This window comes from Pieris napi, chromosome 18, assembly GCF_905475465.1.
Source record: "Pieris napi chromosome 18, ilPieNapi1.2, whole genome shotgun sequence".
Taxonomy (NCBI): Eukaryota; Metazoa; Arthropoda; class Insecta; order Lepidoptera; family Pieridae; genus Pieris; species Pieris napi.
The window spans coordinates 10,740,052-10,760,299 of NC_062251.1; the positions used below are offsets into that span (position 1 = coordinate 10,740,052).

General features: G+C 33.2%; 1 long non-coding RNA gene and 1 pseudogene across 1 annotated transcript; one reads left to right on the forward strand and one right to left on the reverse strand.

Moving 5' to 3' along the window:
• The window catches only part of LOC125058678, a 318,204-nt pseudogene that overhangs the window by 22,040 nt on the left and 275,916 nt on the right, over positions 1 to 20,248 (forward strand).
• LOC125058724 lies at positions 10,437 to 11,574 on the reverse strand. Its single transcript, XR_007118487.1, has 2 exons — positions 11,376 to 11,574; positions 10,437 to 10,543 (listed from the first exon to the last, which is right to left on the reverse strand). It is a non-coding gene; the product is annotated as an uncharacterized LOC125058724 (long non-coding RNA).

Sequence of the window (20,248 nt, forward strand, 5' to 3'; positions counted from 1 at the left end):
GTTACAGTCGTGAAATGCCACCTCGAGCTACCTGCCATCTAATTCCCATATGAATATGAAATTATATGTAAATGTCGACCAAATGTTACCGCATTGCTTGACAACTCGACAGCGTTGTAAATATAGGGGTAGCGTTGCAGTGACTCCACCAAAACATGCGATATTGTAGTTCACTCTGCGTATAAATCGGTTAAAATATCACGCATTAACCCTCAACTAAAATGTTTTCATACCGTTCATTTCCACGACATACACTAAACTGAAATTTCAAATCTAAAAGTTCGCCTATAACATTTGTTCCAGCTAAAATAGCGAACAAATAAATGCAAACGGTAGAATGCTGCAATTACAATCTATGTAAGAGAACGTGGATTCATATAAGTAGACAGTTCATATAATGTGCACGAAGCTCATACCGCAACAGTATAACGAGTGCAATATCACCTAACTACGTTCAGAAGTACCCCTTCTGTTTTAAACTAGAATCCATTTCACGACTACAAACTCCACAAATGTACAGTTTCTCGGGCGGAGCGCGCCACAAAGTTAAGTTTAACCACTTGCTATAATTACCAATAAACCATGTTAGTGGTGACGCCACGTCAACCGGTGACATCAAGATTTTGTTATTTCCCTCGCTGACGTGACTTCTTGACAGTTCTAGCCATGTTTGATTCAAAGTTATTTTAGACGCATTGCCTAGTAGTAACGCTAAATTCTCAATGCTGTGCGTGCGGCAGCGACGTGTCAGGCATAGAAGGCCTGGCCTGGCCTGGCCATATTGGAGTTTCTTTATAGTAAGCTAAAGAAAGTCCAATAAAATAGTTTCAGTAAAATAATCCGATAAAAGGTAGCAACGGATGTAGACAATTTTAATGTTCCAATTATAAAAAGAAATTCTCACTTGCGAAGCGGTATCTGTAAGTATTAATTGAATCTTGTTAGAGATTATTGGACAAAGATTTATTCTTTTGTAGGCTTAACGGAGCTATGGAGGAGGTTTTATGCACTTTGTTACCGCTTTGTAGTCACATGGTTCAGCTAAACGCATCCCATTCGAAGAATATTGACAGATATGATCACTTCTCGATTGGACTCCGGCCAATAAACGTCGGGCGTTTCTGTGCGATTTGTAACTCGATACTGTTTTAGTTTCCGCTTCGAGCAGATACGCCATTTTATAGATTTTCCATCCCATAGACATGTAAGGTCATTTGCGATACAATATTTTATGGGATATGACTTTAATAGAAGTTAACATTACCTGTATTTGGCATCTCTATAAGAAAAGGTTCTTTTTTCCCTGTAAAGTTAGGATTTTTTAAACAATAACGCACTGTTTCAAAAATCTGTTATAAATAAAACCTTCCCTTGTGATATATATTTTAAAATAATTAAGTTTTGAAAATAGAAAGATAATTATAAAATATCCTAAGAAATACATTTACATTTATAGATTGAAAAATAATATGAATAACTTTTTCGTTGTCGATTCATGAATGCTCACAGTCCCCACGCAGTGAATCGTGGCAGCGCGATATTTTTTATTTATTTTAATCAAATGTACCAGTTGTTTTGATGCTGTGAGGTTTACTGTAGCGGTAGTTTTGTGTGTTCTATACTTACCTATGAATTCCGTCGCACAGTACTGTGGCAAAATGAATATTTTAACATTTTACATATCCGATGAGTGAATTCATTTCGCGACGTTTTCAAACTATGTTGTTATTTGATACATTTTAATTCCATTTTCAAATTGTGTACTATCAATTTGAAAGCGGTTTTGAAACATAAATCTTCTATTTCGAATTTCTTTTATCTAATTGATTCCGTAATCCTTTGTGAAGGGAGTGATGCGTGTACTGCGGTGCGATTGTGTTCCAGCAATCAATGTTATGACGACTACAAAGCGTACCACCAAACGTATTAGGGGAAATATGACGAGTTTGCCTGTTGAGGGTTTTTGTATTCAAAATTCGGATATGAGAATTATGTTAGACGCGCCTATATGAATACTCGCTTATAAGCGATATAACCGAAGTAGTCGCGGAATATATATTTCATACAATTACCGTTTTTATCTGATCTTACATGATTACGCGTTGACTTAATTATAATTTTAGAGCTTATATCCAACCGGGACTGTCAAATAAAAAGGACACAAAAATATATCCCCATTTATGGACAGTCAGTCTCGGCCACTGTCATGTCAAAAAGTATATGTCAAACTTCATCGAGGTGTAAAATGTTTTGACAGCCAATGAAATGAAATTTTAATCTGGCAATCCCGACTATAGATTAAAATATATTTGGCGCTATTTACGTAGACTGCTACGAATGTCTCGAACAGACGTAAAATAGAGTTCATTAATTGTTACTCGAAACAAATGAGTGCTACTTACGTCCTACAATCAGATATCGTATCGACTTTCCGCTTCGTTTATTACACTCGGTTCGGGAATAGTTTTTGTATCTGCCGTACTAATCAACGCCTGTACATAGCCATCCGAGTGAGATTTTCCATTCTGCGATTCTCAATAAAATGCTTCCCGTATTGTTGGTACCAGTTTCAGTTACAACAGCCCCTGGTACTAAACGCAGATTGCGTTCGGTCCCTCCGGACGCTCAGTCTAAAACACTATGTATTTAGGTCAACTACAAATATAAATAGAAATTAGTTTTTTTTAAACTTTAGCAAAACGGATAGTGAATTGAATTTTTACATAAAATTGTTAAGTATAGGCGTATATAAAAAGATCTTTCCATTTCGAACCTTTTAAGACCGTAAAAATGATTACTAATAATATGTTTTATACGAATATAAAAATCGCATATTTGAAGCGATTATTTGCCAGATTGTTGTCACTATCATCCGACAATTTGATTAATTTTTAAAGATAAGGTCAGTCAGTGCGCAAGTAGCAAAATCGATCGAACGCACAACCGAAAAATTTACTTTGACACATTGACAATTTACCACCTGTAAAATGTCTATGATATTGCGTGGTGTTGCCATTCTAATAAAACAAATAACATTGTGTTCTCTTATTACATAATCTCTGACATACATATGATAAAATAATTTCTTTATCAATATTGAAATAATTGGTCGTTCCGCTTGACGTGTGCAAAAGTCTGTACTATGCATAAAAAAGCTGTAGTCTCGAAAATAAGATACGGGGAGACATGCTTATTGCACCCTGTCTATTTGAGTCTCAGCGCGTAACTTGGCCTGATTGCTTGATAGGGAAAGTTGGCGCATGTATATTTACTTGGAAAGAATCGAAAAACGATGTATGCGCATCCAACACAAGCCCACTCGTATTCCGTACTACTCTCAACTTATTTAACAGTTTAAAAGGGGAATTTATCAAATATGTCTAGACCGCGGCGGCCGGTAATCTGTAAGCCAGCAATTACTGCTGCGGCGATTTCAAGAGCCTTCAGTTACAATTCCGGTCATTCTTCAAATGATTCGGCAAGTGCGGTATGCATTGCGAATATCGATTTACATACCACTGTATAATTCAAAGGTTGAATAATGTATCGCCTTTCATTAGCACATTGGGCAGCCGAAACGTATTTGCACATAAATTCGGTAACCAACCCTCCTAAGGCACACGTGCGAACGATTATCCATTTAGAAGCCTCCATCCTTTATTTATATAAATAATAGACAGCCCTGTATTACAATAACATTCTTCGAATAACCGCTGATACAAAATGAAACTATATACAATAAAGTAATTAACTAAACCCATTAAAAACATTAATTATACTTACTAAAACTCATTTTCAATAGCACTAGTACCGTAGTCCGTGGCAAATGAAATAATAACATATATTTTTCAATGTGTTAAATTAAGATGTGGACAGAGGGTGACTTTTTGAGTTCCTAAACATACCTATACGTACGGTTTGAAGTAAACTTCACGAAATTCAGTTAGTTAAACAAATATCTTGAAATCATAATTATGCATACCTAAATAAATTGAGAATTCTCCGCTAATCTAATCCTAATCTTTTTCTTACAAATATATTACGATATAATTATCAATATAATTTCGTATGAGATAAAAAGAAAAAATAATCAAAGAAAGTTAGGACAATCCACGATCTTGATAGTTGTAACAATACAATATTACGAGATTAGTTAGGAAGCCCAGAATTCCAATTTCGGATAGGTAATATATTAATAATTATTCCGATAATATTATTACGAGATTATCGCCACCTCTGAAGCGTTTTCAATTGATTACTTATTAATACCTAACATATATAAGTATATCTTTTTCCTTTAACAAAGTTAATTACCAATTATATATGCTAGCGAGTTTTTCATTAACGGCGTTACAGTTCTTGCCCTCAACGTCAAAGCACAATGTAAGCACTTTATAAAAATTGATTTAAATAGTTATATTTACAGATAAATTTATTTTTGGATTTATACAAAGTCTGAATAAAATACGAGTGAAATCCATTAATTTATTTACAGCAGTTTAAGTTTTAATTAATCCGCATTGAAGCGTTTGATGCAGTAACATTGACTGGTGTCGTGCGTTAAGTTCACCGCCGAAATTCGATTATGATAATGACAATTAATTGGAATTATTTATGTACATTGATAGATTTTATCGCAATAGATTTGGAGGGATTGGCCCTCAGTCAGATATGTTACATGAAACATTTTATGTACTCATTTTTACTATAAATAACAGATTTAAATGTTGTCTTTGAGAAACTAAATAATTTTTCACCTTAAAACAACTCTTTAAAATTGTATTGGTAGTAAAGTGAATTTTTGAAAATAGAACATGGATTTATTGCTCACCGTTATGCCTCTAACGAAGGAGTAACCTCAACGATGCATTTGGAATTTCAACGACTTCAATTATTGAGTGTCTACAAACCTTATGGGTTCTCGAGGGGCTGGACTGTCCATTCCAGCGATAATGTCGCATTCCACGCCGGGAGGGTATACATTAAACATTTACGTATACCCTTAATACTCTTGTTAGGTATATTGAAAATGTCTCGGTACTTTGTTTGATACGTTGAAATGCGTTATACAAACACATTAAAAGTCAAATCAGTCCAAATAAAATTTGTAATTATTCATAAAAATATCGGTTGTCTGTAAAGTCGGTTTACTGACGATAGTTGAACGTGACAACGTCATAAGAAAATACTGATGGAATGGTTGCATTCTTCAAAAGAAAATTTTAATTTTATTTGTTAGATAGATATTTTGTATAGATATAGAGAAGGAAGTAAATGGAAATCACAATTGAATTGATCAAGTTACATTTATTTTTACGCATAAATACAATTATGTAAATTTTTGTGTGCAAGCGAGAGCGCGGAACGAGTGCTCTCGCTTGCAGTTCAAGCCTTAAATGGAACGCCTCAGAGGTAACGCCGCATGAGTCATGTTTTTTCGTGCGTGCAGCCGGCTCCATCGAATTATAAGACGTTGTCACGTCAAAATACAATTATTTTTATGTATTTAATTAATTTCTACATGGGATTTTTTAAATTTAGATTTATTGTAACTGTCAAATGATAACAAAAAAGTCAGTAAGATAATGTGAAGAATTTAAAAAGATAATACTTGACCCATTCATTTCAGTGTTCCAAAGTTGTATAAATAAATAAAAATGTTCTAATTCTACTCCATTTTACCATGTGAATATAGTGTTAGGTGGTTATAAAGATGGAGAGACGGCCTGTCACCCGTCGTGACGATTAGACGTCCGGTAACAGGGGCGGTTTTAATCCAATTGAGGGCTTGCATAATTCGCACGAGCCTAGTGCTTAGTGCATATCCACGGAAGGCTTTCACTTAACTGGAAAATGATTTCCCATATTTTATATGAGTGTATTCACTGTATTAGATTTAATAACAAGTGAACTTTTTATTTAATAAATATTTTAATTCGATTTGCAGTTGAATACCTAACAGACATGTAAACGATTGAAAAGTTATATCAAAAATATACTTGAGGTGGGTGTCATATATACATATCAATTAACATTGTATATACGAGATATGTGCGAAGAGTAGCTGTCCTTATGTCGCTACGTAAAGCTAGACACCGAGAAGAGTGGAAGCTCGTAGAGGGGGCCTATGTCCAAGGACAAGCTGTATAACAGAAATCAACCGGCTTGCCGATTAATTATTAGTATTTTTATTTTTTTATTTTTAGTGTTAATTTCTTAGTATTTCACATTTGTATGTACTAATATAAGTAATTACAGCAATAAAGGCTTTTAATATTATTATTATTATACGAGATATATATCTATATAATACCTAGAAAGAGAAATGAAATACATAGGTTAACTTCAGTTATTTCGTAAACAGTCTAACACTTTATAATATAACATAAAAGACCTCTTCCTATTTCTATACATAAAATTCTTAAAAGACCTGTACTATTTAATATGTGGTAAAGCGAATAGTGTAGCAATATAACGATTATAAAATATTCACCGTATCAGAGTGCTCTGAAATCTGGTTAGAACAATGTGTTTTTACATTCTAAACCATACTCTAAACAGGGAGTTAGTCGGTCGAATTTTGCCAACTTTTTTATTTATGATTGACGGCACACGGGCCGTGCTCGGTCGCGCGATCCGTGCCCAGTGGACCGTGATCACTACTAAGAGACCAACCTATCCGTCGGTCTACCGGAGTCACATGTTGCATAATACAGAAGCTCCAGCGCTGGCAGATACTTTTATACGTAGCACTTTAAATCACCGAACTATTCACAAAAATCATCCACTCGAAATCTACACGAACCTTCTATTCGCACACGCCTAATTACGGAAACACGAGAGCCTCACTTGTGTCTAAATGTAGAAAGAAATGTATGTTCATCTCGTTAAAACTTTCGTACAAATATAAAATTCAATTTCTGAATGAGCGCAAAAATCTTGTACCTTGTTTTTTGCGTTCATTCTGCATCAACCGACGTAGAATCCTAATTATCTTTCCCAGTTAAGCTTAAGTGAATTATTCCGGCCGCCTACTGTAGCGCACAAACAAAACGGCTCCGAGTTCACAACCTCAGTCGAAAATGCTAAAACATTAAAGCGAACTCCTGGCACACGTATAATATTCGCCAAGCATGTTCGCATAAGCTTACGGAGGTAGCGTTTAGCCGGCTCAACTTTTAATAACACCCGCAAAATCATCTAATTAATCTGATTAGGGCGGACCGTGCTCTGGCGCAACACTCGCCACTAATGCTTACTGAGTATTAAACAAACTTATTTGTCCCATGCACTGCCGACCGGATTAGTGAAATGTGCCTTCCCAACCAACATTTTGGCGCTAATTTTCACCACTCTAATCGTTTGTATTGTTTTAACGGGTATATAAAAGTGTCAAGTAAAACTTTTGTTGGTTTAATGGTCAAGAATATAACTAAATAACTCATTAAGATGAGTAACAGTAACAATAATACAGTTTAAGACTTAAGAAGTTATAAAAGAGTTAAACTGAACCACAGTAACGCTAGGTATTGTAACCTCAAGTAACAATAAGTACCTTAAGTAGTAATAAGGTTTCTAGTAAGTCTTACTATTCCCAAGTGTTGTTTAAGAGTGCTAAGTAAATGTTTTATACCACTTAACATGCCTAAAAACTTAATATTACTTAAGAAGGTATGAAGGTTATAGTCACAACCATCATAGAACCTACTCTTATATAAATTCAAGTAACGCGAAACACTTAAAGTAATATTATAGTTTCTAATAACTCTTTCTACCGACAAAAGCTCTTGAAAATAGTTGACAAAATATTTTTATCACCTAAATTGCTACAAAAGAAGTAATTGGAACTTATTTATAGCAATTTAATTTAGAAATAAGAAACCACTATATATGATATTAGTTGGTATTATGGAGTTATTTTTAGAGCCCTGTTCTTTACAACGGTGTTCGAATTTACTTTTATGTTATTCTAAGCAATATGAAAATACAATTTAAACGTTGTAACTTTTATTTTTACTTGAAATTATAAAACATATAAAATATTACCTACTTTTATAGCTGTATAATGTCTCTAACCTCAAAATTGTGTATATGTGTGTAGTCTGATTTGCTCTCAAGTCTGTTTGCTCTTGCTTGCTTGATTTTTGCTATGAGTTCGTGGAAAAAACGAAAAAGATGTGGAGGAGTCAAAAGAAAACGAATACAAATTAATAATCAGATTAAATCAATCAGTGTCATCCTGCGATAAAACCACCAAACTGCAAACAGTGACCATTGATGCAGTTCAGCATCATAGTTCTTCGTTGAAAAGAAGTATTGATGACGCTAGTCTGGGTTGTAGTAGTTTTTGCAACGAATATGTTCATCCAGCGCAGCTTAAATGCCAAAGAAAATGTTCGTACTGTCGTAGAAACCCATCGAAAATGTCGGTCAAGTGCGGGAATTTCAACAAGGTTCCGTACAGTTTTTTTTATTTATTTTGGTGAGTACTTTATAGGTGATTATAATAGCAAATAATTTTATTTTTCACAGGACTAGAAAATCATAATATGTATGTGAGCAGTAAACATGGTGAAACGCAAGACATTGAACAGGGTTCTGTACTTTGAGCATTTTATAATTTCTTGTAAAGAGAGGAATAAATATTTTCTATCATCAACTGATGATATTATTGAAGTCCTAAATATATCAATTAACGCTAAAAAGATAAATATACAAGGTAAAAAACTTATGGGGAAAATGCTAGTATTTGAAAAACCTCTTCGGTCATCGTTCCTAAATATCTACAAAGTCTGCGAAATAAGTTTAGAGAAAATTGATATTGTTCTGAGCCCTGATGATGTAAGCTGTAAGCTAGTGTGTATTGTCCACGGCGGATTCCTGTATTTTATACCACTTTTACACACATTATAATTTGAATTATAGTGTGTTTCTTTAATGTATAAATAAAAGCAAGCTTTTAAAAATAATTGTGGTTTTATTCAAAATATCTTATCACTAGATTCACTAGTCTGATCAAAACAAGTCTAATAAACTAAGGCAAAGCATATACAACGCGTAACAAAAAGGGTTTATCAATCCAAAAGGAGGTGAACCTGCCCATGAAACTGAATAACTTTTCCCTAGAAACATGGGTCTAAAAACATTCGACCTCCCATACTAAATGAGTCAGCTGATCGGAAATTTTGTATGGGAGGTAAAAATTTTTTTTCTTTTTTCGACCCATGTTTCTAGGGAAAAGTTATTCAGTATCATGGGCAGGTTCACCTCCTTTCGGATTGATATACCCTTTCTTCTCTCTCATCGAGATTTTTTATTTTATTTTTTGTGATATTTGAGTTGGGATAATTCATCTTCTCTTTGTTATTTTCTTGCTCTTCTTCAAATTTATTTTGGGTGATGTAATTTTTTTCAAAAGGTCCATCTAATTCTATTGTACTTTCTTTATCATTTGAAGTATCTCCATCATTTTCGTGATATTCTTCTTCTTCCTCCGTGTTTTCATTTTCATCGATATTAGAGTCGACCTTTTTTGAAGTTTCGTAATCATTTCTTCTTTCAAGATCTTTTTCCTCGACACTGCATTCATTTTCTTCTATTATAGAGTCTGAAGTCTTTGCGTTTTCTTCATCATTCCCTTTTTCTTCTGTCTTCTTCAATTACGCCTCTTCTGTCAACATATTGCTTAAAAGAAATTTCGTCATTATTTTCATTTTTTTTCTATTTGTTTTTCCTCTATTTTAGCCTTTTTTGCAGTTGTTACAGATGTTTCTTCTTTGTCAGATTCAATTTCGTTGTTTACAGACTGGTTTTTTGATCGTTTTGTGCGTTTTCTTGACGTAGACGCTCTTTCTTTTTAGCCATATTCCTCTTTTTGGCATTTTTTAGAATACTTTGGAAAAATTCAACATTATGTGAAACTGTGTATTTGTTATAACAAGCGTGCACCATCTCCCAGGAAAAAGACAAAATGTTCTTATAAGCTTTCCAGACTATTTTAGCATCATTGTTACCCCGGCTGCCTCCACTCCAAGAGCATTGGCACAGAAACTTTCTCGAAAATAATACATCAGCTAATGTGTAAGCACAATAAATACCTTTGTCACCAGCGAAAATAACAGAGTACAATTGCTTTTTTTTGTTGCCTATTGGCACTGTTTGACAATTCCAGTTCTAATTCATCCAATTGTTGAACAGTTTCAATTGGCTTGATGTAAAAAGCTGTATTACTTGGAGAAGATTTGCATGCGCTCAATGGCGTGACTTGTAAGTTTTGGGAAAGGTTATTAATTTGTACCATAGCATGGTCTAATTGAACGGATAATGATGCTATTTTCTGAATCGTAGTAGTTTGTACATTCTGGATAGAGTTAAGTTGCTCCAATATTTTTGTTTGGTTTGTTAAGAGTGTATTTTGACCTGTTATGAGCGTTTTCTACATTCACGTTAGTTTCACTACTACACATGCGTATAGCGTACTCGTAGGATAATTCACTGTTTAAGTTTTCTGCAGCTGGTCCTACTGTTGTCCTATTGTTGAAGGCTGAAAAAATAACGTATTTCTTTGTTTATTACTTGTATTATAAATAGCATAAGTACCTTAATTCTTTGTTTATATGTAAGCTAAATAAATTCAAGATAATTTTGCTATACGTATCTCATTAAATTTATTTACTTAAAAAGGCAAAGTATTAAGGTGATTGCAGAGCTCAATAGACTTTAAAAAAACACTTGCTGAATATGCGATCTCACCGATGATATCAAAAAATCTTTAGCATTTGATCTCAATCTTATACGTTTTTCCTTCCCTTCCTAGATGGAAGGGTTTTATCAATTGAAAAACGTAACCCTAAAATACTACTACCCTTACATGTCAGTCGAACCATTGTAAAACCAAACACTTCAAGTTTGAAGTGTTTGGTTCTCTTATTACCTTTAAAACTCTATTCTGGTATAACAACTGTTACAATAGTTCTAACTACAACCTACCTAACACTTCTCGTTCATAAATAGTAATAATAGGCAATTAGGGTAATTAGAAATAGACGCCATGATAATTCAAACATAACCTCAAAGTAATTTAAGAAAAAACTAGTTTAAAACGCAATTTTTACATCATAATATGCTTAGTTTAAAACTAATTATATTTACTAAAATACACAACTACTATAAAAGACAAATCCAATAGGCCGTTTTTATCTAAATGTAGATTGAGTGTATACCCCTCCTGATAAAATACAAATCATTTTTACTTGAAATACCACTTATTTTAAGGTCCCTGCAAAATTGAGATGCAAAACATATATGATTCTCTCAATAAAGTAACCCTCGCAATAAATTTTAGGTATGAATTGTAAAAATCAAACTTGACTTACCGAGTTATAGACAATCCATAACTTGTTATTCACTTTTACTTTCGCCGTCATATTGAAACAATAACACAAATTAAATAATGACAGAAATAAAGTAACACTTCTGGAAGTAAAATTTATATGCAAAACTATAGAGGAATTAAACGTGCTAGAGCCTTGAGTTGCTACTCAACACGGATCAAGATACGTAAAGCAAATCCAAGATATAAATGGCCATAAAAAAACACTAAAATATAACCATAAAAATTATACCAACAGACTTTAAAACTTGTATACCACCAATAGTTTTTATTTTAACCATAGTACAAACTTTAAGGTGCTTCAGATGGCAAGATTTATATTGTACCACCATTATAGAAACAATAAATTAGTCGCAACTAACGCCATTCTATAACTGTTATGTAACGTTCAGTGTTAAAATAGTGAGAATAATAACCAATTTTATTACTTATAGCGCTAAAAAATGGGGCCCAATCGAGGGGTAGTAAGGGGTTAGAGCGTGCTCTAACACTAATCGCTAAAACTTTTGTATAACTCTGGTTTGCCGAAATTACTTATGAAGAACTCTTTTATCACCAATTCTAATTACCAAAATGTTAGTTGGGTTGGCTTTTCTTTAGATAAGGGGAAACTTAGCGAAATCGCGGCGCGCTTTATCTTGCTATATTAACCTTGAGAGAGGCGGCTTTTTAAAACAAAATAGACTGCATCTGAACTGTTTTTTAGGAGTAAACTTAAAAAATACTGGAGCTATTTATTTGACCATTATAATAGTTATTTCTTAGTAAATTGCGCTATATTATTTACTAGAATATAAAAACACAAGTGGCTATGGGCGGGTCATATAGCAAGATGCACAGATAAAAGGTGGGCTTTAAAGACAACTATATGGAAAGGACCATGAGGAAGGAGAAGGGGCGCCCCAAAAAAGATAGATAGAAGAAATAGTAGCGTTAGCAGGATGCGAATGGAGAAAGAAAGCCAAGGATATATATATTTATATATATATATTTGGAAAAAGCTTCAGGAGGCCTTTACTCATGAATGGGAACTGAAGGATTTATGAAAGCAAGAAAAAAATAAAACAAATCTAAACTATATATTCTACATTTGTGAAGATTGAAAATAAACAAGCGTTATTATTATTAAAAAAGTCGTGCTAACCTGGTACATATAAAAATAGTTATTATTAACCGGTCTTATCAGTTAATTTAGAGCTGTACTCAATTCAAATGTATTCACATAGATGTATTTATTATAAAATTTATCTCATTTGGAATTCAAATTGTAAATAGGCATTCATGTAGGCTCTAAATATACGTAATAACGGTTCGTCTCACTTGTACTGAATAAGTCCTGCCACTAATGGAGATCTTATCTTTACCCTAGACGGAGGTGGCTCTGTAATAACATAATCTGTATGTTATGTAGAAAACGGGGACTTATCTTGACCACATAGACCCAAGTTCAGGTCATAAATAAAGCCGGCTTTGATTTCTGAAGGTGACCCTCATTTTATTCTTCGGAGCCGAAGGCCGAGGTCTCGAGCCTTTAATGGTTAAAGGAAATCTTACTTAATGCCCATAATGAACATGTTATCCTTTTAATACGTTTTAGAGGGCTTTGTAAATAGATTTAATTGCTCACCCGAAGGTCATTATGGAAATTCTCAGTTGGGTATTTTTGTATGTAAAAGAAATCTCTACAATTAACCTCTAATCCGTTTTCTTGAGTAATTAAATATTTAAGTCGGCAATTTGCGGCGCTTCCGTTTTGCGGCGGTAAGGGAGGACTATTCGTTGAAAGTAATTTTCCTAATTATATTGTTATTTCGCCTTAGGATCTTGTAATAATTATCTCTGCTCTGCTTTAACAAGCACTTATTTTTAGCGTGGGATTAAACAGTTATGGTAAATTGTCCACAAAAGGGTTGTTAAGTTGATAAAATGTTTTGTATTTGACAACGATTTACTCCACTGAACTCTAAATGTAGTCTTTTTGTTGTTAACATAAAAGTATAACCTTACCTATTTACAACGAGATTTTACCGTATTGTTGGCTATTGACTTAAATTCTATAGTATTTAAAATATAATATACCCTGTGTAAATAAAACACCGACTACAAATAGAATAATGGGCCGTCGCTATTAACAGATGAGAAAAATCTGTAAGAATTTTCCAAAGAGTTTACGAAAATGTAAAACCCATTGAAAGAACGATCGAAGCGGTAAATAGGAAGCCGGCAGAGGTGGGATGTGAGTCTGAGATAGGCGAACCAAGCGACGCGAATACGACATTTCAATTTGAGCATATATTATTCATGGTAATGCGTTAAAAGCAACGCCATACTTGCTGCGAGCAATCGAGTAATCGCCAAGTACGTGTGAACACTACAACCGTAATCTAACTTTACATAATAAAATCTATCTTGCCAATGTTCATAGATAACTTACAACACTACAGAAACAAAATTTATCAGAAATTTTAAACGTTCTAATTATTATGAAAATTTAAAAAAAAATCCTTCATGTAGGAACACAAATACACTGCTTTATTCTTAGTAAATATTGCATACTAACAGGATTCTTACAAACTACAAACAGAGATAAATAATAACTTTTTGCAAAATTTTGTCTGCGAAACTGTATGTCGTTACTAATGTAATACTATGAGATGAATCTTGATGTATTTGTGGCAATTAATACATTACAATTATGTACAGTCCAACAAACGTTTAATCACTATTTTGTCATACTTTATCATTTGCAAACCTTTTTGAGAGTAATAAAGACAAAACATTCATTGCTATTTATGCAGGAGATGTTTAAAAGTGCTGAAAAGCCTGGGTAAGTATCTAGTATTGTCTATTCAATGCGCTTTAAAGCGTTTTGCGCTATTTGTTGCGACGCCATACTTCGCGTAAAGCAACTGCACGATGTGGCCGCCATTCTTATTTATTGTACCATATACAAAATCGCTTTTTACCTGTCGCTGAAATTTCAACTGAAATATACGATCCATTGAGTTCTAGATTCTAACGGTGCGTATTTTGTAATGAAATTGCTGTGAACTTTTTTGTCCGTGTTTGCCGTTCAATAGCGATGTGTCAATTCAATTGGTGAGTGGGAAACGCGGTTAAAATGAAGCCAGTATCAATCTGGCCGTAATATATGTACCTTAAATTATGAAAATATTCACACACCACTAAGCAACTAGTAGACTAGCTTGCTAAGTGCATAATGTTATCATACCTGTTGTAATACAACAGGTATGATAACATTACAACAAGTTTTATTTCTTTAACATTCCAAATAATTTAGAATAAAATTGTCTATGATTATGTCAAGAGATGAATAAAAAAGGAAGGGAACGTAAGCAAATGCCCTGAGACTGTTTAAATATTTTGCATATATATGGAATGCTGACAAACGGTTCTAAAATATATATATTCTATGATTATAAAAAGTTAACATATAAATTAAAAATTGATATATGTTAAAAAGCTGCGGGTATGTCATTTTACCTAGTTAAAAAATAATTAATGTTATATTAATACTACTATACTATTTTTGTATACCTAGAACTGTATAATTTCGCAATTCAATTAGTAATACTAATTATGATGGCTTATAATTTCCCGATTGCTATAAGCTATTAATTAGATCTGCACGAAGGTAGGGCGAAGGGGCGCTCTAAATTATTATTAATAAGAAAATTATAAATCGTTTTTAATCAAATAATAGAATAGTGATTTAACTAAGAAACTAACAAATTTAACATTAGGTAACAAACGAAAGTAAAGTTTTTGAAAGGTGTATCAAAAAAATTTAATGTTCATAACATTTAATAGCATTAATTGTGCTTTTGCTATTTATAAGTAATATTCTTAATTGAAATATATCAGAGAAAACAGTAAAAAAACACTTAACAAGTCGATAAAAACAAGAATGGAACGATTGATACACATTTCAAACATGTAATCCATTTATTGTGATGAAATAAAAATGGCGAAATTGGTTGGATCTCAACGCACTTAGACAATTTTCCCGTGTCTTCTGTGATGAATAATAAATGGACATTCGAGAAATGTAAGCTTTATACGGTAACTACAAGTAATATAAATAAAAATAGTTTTGTTGCTAAGTGTTACCGTAAATAATAAAATCTGCGATGCCCCGTTTATTGCGTACAGAAATGCGTGCTTAGTTCAGAGAGTGTAGGCGCATGGTGAGAATTTATTATACTCTAAATAAGTTATAAACATAATTATGTGTCATTCCAGAAAAGAGTGTACCAATTCATAAAAGGCCGGCAACGCACTCGAGATCCCACTGGCATTGAGAGTGTCATTTAAAATCAGATGAGCCTCCTACTCCTGTTCTATAGAAAAAGAAAATAATCTTCCTTTTAGATCATTGCATTGATCCGCGTAGTTATAAACCTAAAGCGTTAAGTCGACGAAAAACAATTTTGTTTTATACATTGTCAAAATTTGAAATTGCATTGAAGCCTTTCAACCGATAATGTAGCGAATTTTTGTACCACACTTAACATGCATGAGTGATAATAATATATGAACTTTTGTTTCTCTTACAATGACATTTTGTAAAGATTATTGAAATTAAAACGAAAATTTTAATATTTTATTTATAATGATCAATTGACAGTAAAATCTGAAGTGAGAAAATTAAACGCTAATCTTCCATATGCGATGTTTGATCAGGACGCGTGAGCTTGCATCAGTTCGATCCTATTATTTTGATGGATAGATTGATTATACGAGAATAACACGTTTCAGTGGTGTAATATTATTAGGAAAGAAACAAGATTTATACTTGCTTCACGTGTTTCATTACTCAAACGATTTTTTATGCAGCATAATTTCTATCTATTAAAACATTCAGAAAAATATTTGACATAACCAGTTTTATTTGATTATATTACTAATCAAATACAACTAAGTTCCACAATTAGTATGACTTGTGTATATATCATTTTATTTATTTTCAGAAAACCGTTTCCAAAACTGTCTTTATTAGTTTATATCTTAAACTGAGACAAATTTCAAATAGAAGTAATTGTTGAGTTCCATAAGAGCTTTAAGCTCGAATTTGCGCGGAATTACCTGCCACTGGTTTTAAGGCTTGCAATTTATCAGACATCGGTCCGATAGGCCGAAGGTCGTAGATGGGATAATGGACTCAGCCGTTATTTTAAGATTCCAGCGATATATTATTATAATGCGGGATTTAAATTTAGATAGCGACACGTGGATATTTTCATCGGTTAGGGAAGTAAGTTTATCGCTTAAAAGAAATTTGTATAACTTTTTGATAGCAATTTAATAAACAAAACAATTTTTTTTTAGTAACGCACCAATGCTCATGCGCGTTATTATAATAATAAAAGCCTTTATTGCTGTAATTACCTATACTAGAACATAAATCAACATGAGAAATTTTTAAAAATTAACACTAAAAATAAAAAAAATAATACTAATCATTAATCGGCAAGCCTGTTGATTTCTATTATACAGCTTGTCCTTGGACATAGGCCTCCTTTAAGGGCTTCCACTCTTCTCTTTTTCTATCCACATAGGGCCAGCTACTCTTCTTACATCATCTACTCATATTTATTTGGTTTCCTCGTTTTCTTTTGTCATATCGAGGAAGCCATTCCGTCGCTTACTTTGTCCATTTATCTTTATCTTCTCTCACAATGTGTCCTGTCCATGTCCATGCGCGTTATATTTTCTATTAAATTGAAGTTACGACTTAATAATGAACACATACTTTAGTAGTGCATGGCGAAGGTGTAGGACCTTTGTCCTATTGTCTACGGTAACAATTATTATCTGCCGGAGCAGATCACCAATTGTCTTAAAATTTGACTGCCTCGTTCCCGTTTCAGCTCTTCTAATGATTACAATTTAATAATATTGTAACTGAATACCAATGCGTACAAAAACACTTTTGATTGACGTTCGCAATCAGCTTAATGTATCCTACGGGCAAGTTTTGCACAACTGGTTAAATTCATAGGTCGACACAATCCCTCACGCGTCACACATAAGCAGCTTTTCATATTATTCATTTCCTCGTTCATATTTGTCTTAAACTTTAGGCCTACGGAGAAAAATGCGTGTCATATATTACGTCAACCTAAACGCTTCTTACGTGAAAGATCAATCTCTTATAATCAAACTCGATATAAACAATTTTAAAGCAAAGTAACTTTGTTTGTTATATTTTTCCCTTAAATATATTTATGGACTTTATTTTACATATGATATCTCCTATAATTGTACTATAAGCCTTTAATAGCTATTATGTATACGGTATCATTAGAAATGGGTAAAAATTCACATGATTCCTTCTTAAAATGATTGATACTTATTTGGAGCGATTTCGTAAGCCTCTCACTTCATGATTAAATATTTTAGCGAAATCTGGTCGGTGTGCGGTTTATACGTTAAGGATTACGTGACTGGAAATAGTAAAATCGGATGATGATGTTGATAATGTACGCTGTAATGGGCCATTGCCAATAAAACCTTATAGGTAAGCGATGGATTAGAGGGAACTAGGTCAGGGAAAGTCGTGTCTTATTGTTGTTTTTGTATGCTTTTCGAATCTTACGATGTGTTTTGTTTTTGAACAGCTTTCGCCCTTGCAATTGTTTTTACGAATAACAAAAACACGCGGCTTATCATCTACCTAAATAAAAAAATATATTAATATGCAAAGGCCAAGGCCTATAGGATAGCATGTATGAAGAAAAGCAATCAAAACTTGCGGCATTTTGACCTTGAAGTTCATACACGAGTATCTTTTTACAATAAAGTTTCTATAGAAATAACATATTTTTTTTAGTGTAATGTACGTTCCGAGGTGGTTTTGTTCTTGGGTCATTAAACACAGGTTAGACTACACGCCCAACGAAAAAGAAAAAGACAAAGTTCTTATCAGCTAGATATTTGTGTATAAAAAGAAAAAACTAAAGTGCCACTTGGCTTGCTTTTAGCGGCTATTAATAAATTTTCACAATACAATATTATCAAGGGAGAATAATAATCGGCCTCTTAACTTTCATCTTCCACCCTGGACTCCAAGGACATGTTATGAAGTGATACATAACGAATATTGTTAGAGAATAACCAAAAAGTTTTACTCAACTTTCCATTGACGAAATTTCAGCGTAAACTTACTAGAGTCCGAGTTTCATAGAATATTTGCATAATAGGATACCGCGGGTCTATTTACCATCGGGGTCATCGAAACTTCTGTGGATTAGTGGTTTCAGCGCCCTTATAGCAACGAATTTGCTTATGATAGCGATATTATGGATATCCGATTTATATGCAGATTAGGAAATGCAAGTCGAAACGTGTTGTTGACGCTCTTGATCCACTGCGCAGTTGTAGTATTTACTATATTATGCCTTACAAATTAATTATAACATAATATGTTTAACCACAATTATATAGTCACAAAGAAAAAATAAAAAAAAATAAAGGAAAAGTGATACCTAGAGAAATCGTGAAATGTGATATTTTATTTTATCTAGTTATTTCCTATGTACCTGCTTTACAAAAAAAACTCTAAACAATTTAATTTTGGTGATAGTTTACTTTAAATAAATTATCAAGTTGTAGCACGTAAATATAAATAAATCAGTGGCCTCGAATTTCTGAATCTGTTTCATGATCATTTTTTCAATCTAATAGGCAGCCTCCTGTGCCTGACACACGCCGTCGACTTTTTGGGTCTAAGACATGTCGGTTTCCTCACGATGTTTACCGAGCGAAAGTTAAATGCGCACATAGAAAGATAATCCATTGGTGCACAGCCGGGGATCGAACCTACGGCCTCAGGGCTGAGAGTCGCACGCTGAAGCCACTAGGCCAACTCAGCTCTTATACTGCTCACACGTTATAGCACTTAGGTATTTTTAATCAATCATAAGCTAGAACAAAACAAAGCTTAGACATTCGTATTAAAAAGTTTTAATTCATTAATCCCTGCCACTTTTGTAGTCGACTCAACTTTCCTCTCAACGAAGACAGAGGCTCTATTGTAGGGTTTAAGAATTTCCGGTTGCATTTCACAGAGTATTAATAAAACATCACAATGGATGTCATTCACGACAAGTGGCTGAGAGAATGTCAGTAGCATTCGCGAAATCAAATTGCAAAATTCAGTAATAAGGGTTTTTGAAAACTCCTAACAATGTATTTTCGTAGTTTGTCTTGGTTGTTTGTGTTATTCGTGGTATTTGTTAGTAACTAATCATTAATTTGATCAACCCCTGCGATAAAAAAAAACAAATTTGTATAAGTTATATTCATAAATACCAGTTATTAGGACAGTTGATTCATAGTAAAATATATACCTAGACTATATACGTATATATATACATAACAAAAGTTATATTCTTTCTCCTTGTTACGCTATCTTATTGTTAAATTCTTTTAATGTAACAGTCTCAAAGAATTATTGAATGTTTTCTGTCACTTTTCAATAAATTAAATTAAATAAACAACATTGGAAGATCTGCAAACTTTCTATAAATATACAATTATTTTGATAATTCAAGATATATTAAAGTAACAGTCTGTCTATCGAAATCTAAGTTAGGTAAGCTAACAATGGATGAATTAGGTTCCAAATCGAACTGTATTTATCATTTGTCTGAGCAATCTAACAGGAAGATATATTACCTAGAACAATTAACACCTGAGCTCACCTGAGCAATAGAGTTTACATTTGAAACTATTCATTTATCAATAGCCTTAAGAGAACTTCTATTTAGATTCAATTCCACACATTGCACCAATCGCTTCCACCTATTTAACAATTGAATAAAGATTTATTTA